Here is an 8,246-nt window from a genome sequence, read left to right as displayed (position 1 = left end):
CCAATGTATAAGCAGTAGTATGTCCCCTGATTTGGGACAAATGTACTGGTACTTCAATTCTGGCTATGGTTTCTCGGTAAAAATCCCTTTATAAAAGCTAAGTAATGTTAATTGATTCTCAGCGATATTGAGAAGCTATCAAATGACCAAAATAATATAATAGGTCGAGGTTTAAGAGTGATAGGTTTAGAAAACCCCCACAACCCCTCAGATATATTCAGAGAGCCCTGAGAGGTGATGGAACAGCAAGTCTTGCTTTGGATATTCAGCACGTAGGGGATAGAAGAGTGATCCCAGAGAATATATGTGCTACAGCAGTCGCCAGCAGGATTCATTATATCCCCTTCTGACTCAATCTCTTGGTGGATTGGTGAGGACACAAAAAAGAAACTATGTTGAAAGGTCCCGATTTGGCCATCTCTTGAAGTGACAAAAGATTCCAAGAAACAGGCTAACTAGGCTTTTATCTTAGTATATTATTGAATCTCTTCCTATTTTTCTTTTCCCTTCAAGGAAAAGCACTTGGGGAGAAGGTATTTTCTACTTTCCAATGGAAAAGCCTCCTAGATTAAAGTTATAATAGAATGGTAGAATAATTGAAAGTAGGTTGATGATTTTAAATAGGTGCCCCTATTAGTCACCATCTCAAATTATATTATGGAGCCAACATGCTCACAAAGACAGATATGAATGTAAAATTGAATAGTCAAATGAATGATGATGATGAAGATGGTCATGATGATGATGATTGTTGTTAATATGACACTTCACGGTTACCAGTCATTTCACATATTTTATCTTATCTGACCTTCATAGCAGCCCAAAGAAGTAGATAGCATTTCCATTTTATAACTGAATAAACTGAGGATCATTAAGGGGAAATAATTTGTCCAAAGCTAGAGTGTACTGGAGCCAGCTAGAACCCACTTGCAAAAACATTGTTAGATTTTCCATGTCAGCATTCACACTTAGGGAATCAGCAAACACTACAAATCAGGGCTTGATTTATTCTTTTGTTGATTGACTGGACTTAGGAAAGTGATGGGGGAAATGTTAATAATGCAGATTAAACTGAAAAGCAAATCTTGCATTTTGGGAAAGCCAGCTGTCAAACATTTACAAACATCCCTCTCTAGGTCCAAAGCCATATAACAAGTAAGTGGTGTAGCCAAGACTTGAACCCAAATCTTCTAACATCAAGGCCAGTATTCTTTTCATTGAGAGGCATACTGTCTTTCAAGTCTGGAGGCAGTTCAAGAATTGTCCTTTTCACCCATTTCTATGCCTTTTGTGCACAAGAAAATAAGCTAGCTTTTACCCATCCTATGTTTCCTGGGAAAATGTGGGGGGGAAATCAAAGTAATGGCAAGGCTAATAAGGATAAACCCAGGAGTAGATATGTTATAGGTAGTCTTGCATTATTCAAACAAACACAAAACAGATCTCTTTTTTCTTGTCCTAATCCTCTAGCTGCAGGATAGAGAAGAAATGAACAAGGGGAAAATAAATATTTTTTTTCTCTTTTTGGATCTTAATTCAAGCTAATGTTTACTTTATCCTTGAAAACTTTCACAGGCCATCACCACAGGGAATTTAGAAAACATTAGGAAGGTATATACAAATTTCAGAGCAGCTAGGTAGCACAATGAATAGAGTTCCTAGGCTGGAGTCAGGAACATTCATCTCCCTGAGTTCAAATCTGGCCTCAGACATTTCCTAGCCATGTGACCCTGGGCAAGTCACTTATCTCTGTTTGCCTACGTTTCCTCATTTATAAAATGAACTGAAAAAGGAAAGCACAAACCACTCTAGCATCTCTGCTAAGAAAACCCCAAATGGGATCACAAAAAGTTGGACTGAAAAACAACTGACCAAAATAAAAATTCTACCATCCCATCATCCTTATCCTTTCTGGCTATGCCTACTGCTGTATACTCTAGTGTCACCTTCATTTAGCTATTGAACCTAAACTAAGAGCAGACCAGAGGAATGACACTTCATGGACCACTCAGGGAAAAAATTACAGTGGAGCTACACATATGGACCTACTTCATTAGACTCTCTGGTTTATCTGGACTGTGTGGGAGGAAGAGGCTGGTATGAATGTTATGGGAAAATAAAAGGGGAGGCTGGAAAGGGTGACAAGATATGTCCCCAAACCACTTTTTTTTTTCATGGTGATTATACAGTACTTTCTTTCACACAGTCTGTATTCCAGCCTGGCCTACTTGCTGTTTTCTATTATAATCCATCTCCCACCTCCATGTCTTTGCATAAGCCAACACACACACACACACACTACCATGCCTGAAATGCTCTACCTCCTCATTTAGGTCTCTTGGAACTAACTGCCTTCAAAACTTAGTTCAAGTGCCACCTCAAAAAGGAGGCATTTCTTAATGCCTCTGGTTATTAACATCACCCCTACTATATCTCACCCTATTATACTTGTCTGGGAACAGGGTGTTTCTCCTAACAGAATATAAGCTCCTCGTGGGCAGAAACTATCTCCTTTTTGTCTTTGTTTCCATGGTGCTTAGCAGAGTACTTGACACATAGTAAATGCTTGATAAATGCTTGTTGCGGATCTGTGTGATTTTGGACTGGTCACTTAATTTCCCTAGGTCTCAGTTTCCTCATCCATATAAAATAAGAGTTTAGATTTAGATGCCTTTGAAAACAAAACAAAACAAAAATAAAACCAGAAACCAAGGACTATTCTCTCTTCCTCTCTCTAGATAGATAGATAGATATAGATATCAATATTTATATATATATATATAAAGAGAGACAGATAGATCTCTGTGTGTGTGTGTGTGTGTGTGTGTGTGTGTGTGTGTGTGTGTAAGAGGAACTTTCCAACTCTAGATCTATAAACCCAGGAATTGAGTTGGATTGAATTGAATGTACAGAGAAGTAGGTGAAGTGAGAGTAGGGTTTATGAACAGAGATATGGCAGGTCCCTTGACCCCAGACCTTGGGATTTGAAAAGGGTCAGAAGCCAATGGATTGGTAGTAGATGAAAGAGTCAGAATGGCAGTTGTGAAGGAGAAATAGGGATAGTATGCAGTCACAGTAGGTGAAATGAGAAGTGATAGAGAGTTAAACAGGTTAAAAAAGAAGCAGGAGGTAGAGGCAGAATCTGGGTGGTAACAGTGAGATAGGAAAAGGCAGAGAAAAACAGAAGCTAGGACTTTAGTGGCCCTGGGAGGTCCAGACTATACAAATTTCCATGAATTGTATCTGGATCTTTGAAGATACAAAATAATCTAGATCAGTGATCTCCCAAATTAGGGCCTGTGGCTTCTGGGGATCTATTAATCACTTCCAGAGTATCGAGGTCAGAAGAAATATGTGATTGACCAATCTAGGGATGAAAAGACAAGTCACATTCCACCTGCAATGTAACAGCCTATCACAGATCTTATGTCCAACATAAACACTGTCTTTGTCCCCTCCGTGGCCAACCATTCCACCATTTCTTTAGGTCTGGGAGGCTTTTTCATTGAGAGGATACTGTCTTCTTCCCCAAGAATCTTTCCTTGAGAGTAGAAAATAGAAGGAGTGCCAATAATATACTCAGACAAGAGCATTGTTCACATAACTCTTAGCAGCTGCTGTCACTTCCAACAAACTAGGTCAAAACTTTACACATGTTACATTTGAGTCCACACTATCCTTGCTGTTTTCTTATCAAAAGGAATGAGTCAGAAAGAAATATGACCTTGATGACATACCAAAGCTCGAGGCAAGTCAGGGGTGGGAGATACGTAATACTGTCATAAAATGTGACTACATATTATTTGTGGGTTAGATTACATGGCCTCTGTGGTCACTTTCAAAGAATAAATTCTATGCTTCCATGATAAATTTCATTCAATGTACTATAAAGTTTTTGTGATCACATGGTAGATGCTTGAATCATCAAGAATACAATTGTTGGAACTGGGAGAGGCACTTTCAATGATTGAGAGAAGAGATAAAATATAATTATGTTTTATATTTTTATATTTCATTCGATATTCAAAACCAGAAGTTGGAAGAACAAGGAGTTAGATCTCATTTTGAAGCCCACCCATTTCACAGTCCATCATCCAGAAAAGAAAATATTTCCAGGTTTGTTTAGACAATGGGGCTAAAACTTTGAGAGTCCTCTAGTGGTCAAGAAGGATATTGCAAATCCTAAAAGGTTGCTACATGTGCGTGCCTGACCCAACAGGGAAGAATAGCTCTGGGTAGAGAACCACCAAATGGCCAGTTCACTTGACTGGATATTGATATACGTAACAAAACATAAGCCAGCATCCCCAAGTGAATACCACACATGTATGTCATACACATATGTTTTTGTCATACAACTGAAATGGAAACAGAAATCCAGAGTGATACATGCTATAGCAACAATCAGATCATGAGCAGGAAGTATGTAAATTTCTGTGAAAGAAAATAATTGGAAAAGTTAAGAAGGAAAATTTCAAGGTTCCAGTATTAGCTCTGTCACTTTATGGCTTTAGGCAAGTCACTTCCTCTACCTGGGTTTCATTTCCCTCATTTGTAAAGGGATTAGATAATCTCAAATCTAGTCCTTTGAGATTTAGCACAGTGCCTGGCACATAGTAAGTACTAAATGAATGCTTGTTGACTGAACTACTCTTTGGCACGTATCCTGAACAGTACCAACCAAACTTTGCTCTCCTTTGAAGAAATTTATTTATGAAAGGGGTAGATGACCTTTCGCCTCTACAGAGATCATTTTTACCCAAAGACCAAATTCCTGAGAGCATCAATATGTGAACCTACCTTTGAAAATATAATGATACAGACAATACACCCTACAAATGAGCTTTGATAATAAAGCCTAAATCTAAATATAAATCTAAATAAAACTTAAAAGTAATATAGTAAAGGACATACTCATGATCATGAAAGGACTTTTATTTTCTCTTTTGCTAAAAAGCATCTACTTTCCTAAGACTAAGACCCAGAGCTGGAAGGGGACCTTAAAGATCATGCAATCTAAAGCTCTCAATTTACATTTGAGGAAGATGAAAACCACAGAGTGTCAGAGACTTGCCCGAGGTCACAGAGGTGGTAAGTAAAAACACAGGGATTTGAACCCAGATATTCTGACTTCTAATTCAATGTTCTTTCCACTACGGTACCATTCACCTCCTCTGAAATCTTAACCCCAAACTCCAAACTGGCATTACAGTAAGGTATACCATATGCAGCTTTGTGGCTTACTATTTACTCTTACTTGACTAGACATTAATCCATTCAACCAAAGCTCACACTAGTGTAACAAGCACTGTGTTCCATACCCCAGACTCTAGTAGCTCATAATTAGACCATTGAATCAATGGTTACATTCATATTTTCCTGCTCCCTCCAACCATATAAGGAAATTATAAGTATTCACAGAACATTCATGTACAGCAAGTTCTTAGAGCTCCTCAGAGTAAGGATGAGCTTACTTGGATACATAAAACAAGGTACTATTGTTATAGTCTGAATTTCTAAGGAACAGTGAAAAGCCATGTGCAAAATCCACCTCTACTGTCAGGTCTGCAAAGCCAAAAGGAAGCTGTGCATTGCACAATTATCTAATCCTCAGCCTGTCATTTAAAGCTCTCAACAATATGGCTCCCATCAACCTTCCCAGTATTTCATTTTCTTTTTACTCCCCAACAAACACTTCCCATTCTAGTCAAATTGGCTTGCTGGCTGTTTCTCTTATGTAACATTCTATTTCCCATCTCCACACCTTTTAACAAGTAGTCCTCCAAGTCCCCATTGTACTTCCTCCTAACCTCTGCCTTGTAAAATCCCTACTTTCCCCCAAAGCATAACTCCGGTGTCACCTATTGGAGGCCTTTTCTGATCTCCCCTCTCTACAACCCTATCTCATCACCTTCCTTACTAAGACACCTTCCTTGTTGAAATAACTTTGTATATATATTTTTTATTTACTTACGTGTTGTATCTTCCAAGGAGAATGTAAACATCTAGAGAACAGGAACTGGTATCTTTTTTTTGTTTGTAACTCTTTCACCTAGCACAATGAGTGCTATGACCTTGATAAGGGACTTTTAAAAAATATTGAATTAGACTGTAGCTATAGATTGAGTTAGTTAAATAATCCTTATTGCCTGACTAGCTTGCTCTATATTCTTAGGACCAAGCTTCTGAGTATCTTCATAGACCTGGACTAAAGACTCATATGACATGTGCTATCCATTTCAATTCAGTCAAGCCAAATCATTTTTGGCCACCCTTGTAATGCTAACTTTCTGCCACTTCAACTCAAAAATCCAACAAAGAGGTAACAAGGACAGAAGATACGTATGCATCTCTCCAGCATGATTTTCAAGAGATGAGAAGTGTTCAAGACAAGAGTATTTGGCCAATGCTAGGGAAAATTTACCTTTCCCTAAAGAAACATGATGGTATAGCTATATCTTTCATATACTGATGTTGACCCAAGCCAGTTTCCTGCTTCCTACCTTTTCTTCTAATACAAGAACATAACTGGAAAGTGGTTTATTGTAACAGGGCTTTGATAGTCACTTTAAAAATCATGACTAGAAAGTTAGCTTCTTGTTCATATGTGGTTTTGTGCACTCTTTCCTTTTCATTGGTTTCAAATCAAATAGTTCTGAGAATTTAAGTCATTTTTGTACAATGGTTGCTTTACTGATTTTGATATGCAGAATGATATGAATGTAAAAATTGCCTATTACCGTTCAATCCCTATTATGGGATTTTAGTTGGTATTTAAAGGAAGCCAGGGAAGCCAATAGGCAGAGATGAGGAGAGAAAGTGCTCCAGGCACGGGGACAGCCAGAGAAAATGTCCAGAGCTGAGAGGAGTGTCTTGTTGGTGGAATAGCAAGGAAGGTAGTATCATTGGATCAAAGAGTACGTGGTGAGGAATAAAGTGTAAGAATACCAGGAAGGGAGAAGGAGGAAGTAGTTTATTAAAAGCTTTGAATTTTTGTATTTGAACCTGGAGATGATAGGGAGCCACTGGAGTTTATTGAGTGAAATGGTCAGAAGTGCACTTTAAGAAAATCATTTTAGTGGCTGAATAGAGGATGGATTAAAATGGAGAGAGACTTGAGACAGGTACACCCACCAACAGGCTATTGGAATAGTCCAGATGTGAGGTAATGAGAGCCCGAACCAGAATGGCAGCAATGTCAGGGGAGAGAAGACAGTACATGTGAGAGATGTTGCAAAAGGAAAAATTATCAGCCTTGGCAACAGATTGTACACAGTAGAATGAGAGATAATGAGGAGTTGAACATGCCTCCTTGGTTGTGAACCTGATGAACTGGAAGGATGGTATTGCTTTCTATGATAACAGGGAAGGTGGGAGAGGAAGGCTTACTGGGAAAGATGATAAGTTTAGTTTTGGACATGCTGAGTTTAAAATGTCTACTGGACAGTGTGGAACATTTGAAAGGCTAGTGGAGATGTGAGAATGACAATCAACAGAGAAGTTGAGCAAGATAGGTAGATTTGAGAATCATCATCATAAATATGGTAATTAAATCCATGACAACTGGTGAGATCACCAAGTGAAGTAGTACAGAGATAAGAGGGATCAGAATACAATGCTCTACTACACTTATGGTTACAGAAAATGTTCTAGATGAAGATCCAACACAGGAGACTGAGAAGAAACAGTCAGATAAATAAGAGGAGAAGCAGTAGGGAGCATTGTCCTAAAAACCTAGAGAGAAGATAGTATCAAGGAGAAGAGAATGATCAACAGTGTCAAAAGCTGCAGAGAGGTCAAAGAGAATGAGGGTTGAGAAAAAGCCATTGGATTTGGACATTAAGATGTCATTGGTAACTTGGAGAGAGCAGTTTTTGGTAGAATGACAAACTCAGAAGAAAGAGTCTTACAAGGGATTAATTAAGAGAGAAAAGTAAGTAGAGGCAGCTATTGTAGACAGCCTTTTCAAGGAGGTTCACAAGAAAAGTCAGAAGAGATATAGGATGATGTTTAGGAGGGATAAAAGGATCAAATGAGGTTTTTTTGAAGATTAAGGAAACATGAACAAGTTTACAGCCAGTAGGGGAAAAGCCAGTAGGTAGAGAGAAGGGGAAAATAAAAGATAGAGTGAGAAGGATAGAGGGGGCAATCTGTTAGAGAATGGGATGGAATGAGATTTCAGGCAGAGGGATTAGCTAGCCTTAAGAGTAAGGCCATCTCATCATGTGAGACATGAGCAAAGGAGG

The sequence above is a fragment of the Phascolarctos cinereus genome, unplaced genomic scaffold (genome assembly GCF_003287225.1).
Source record: "Phascolarctos cinereus isolate Bilbo 61053 unplaced genomic scaffold, phaCin_HiC Scaffold_5;HRSCAF=322, whole genome shotgun sequence".
Lineage (NCBI taxonomy): Eukaryota > Metazoa > Chordata > Mammalia > Diprotodontia > Phascolarctidae > Phascolarctos > Phascolarctos cinereus.
Note: the sequence above shows the minus strand (reverse complement) of the source record.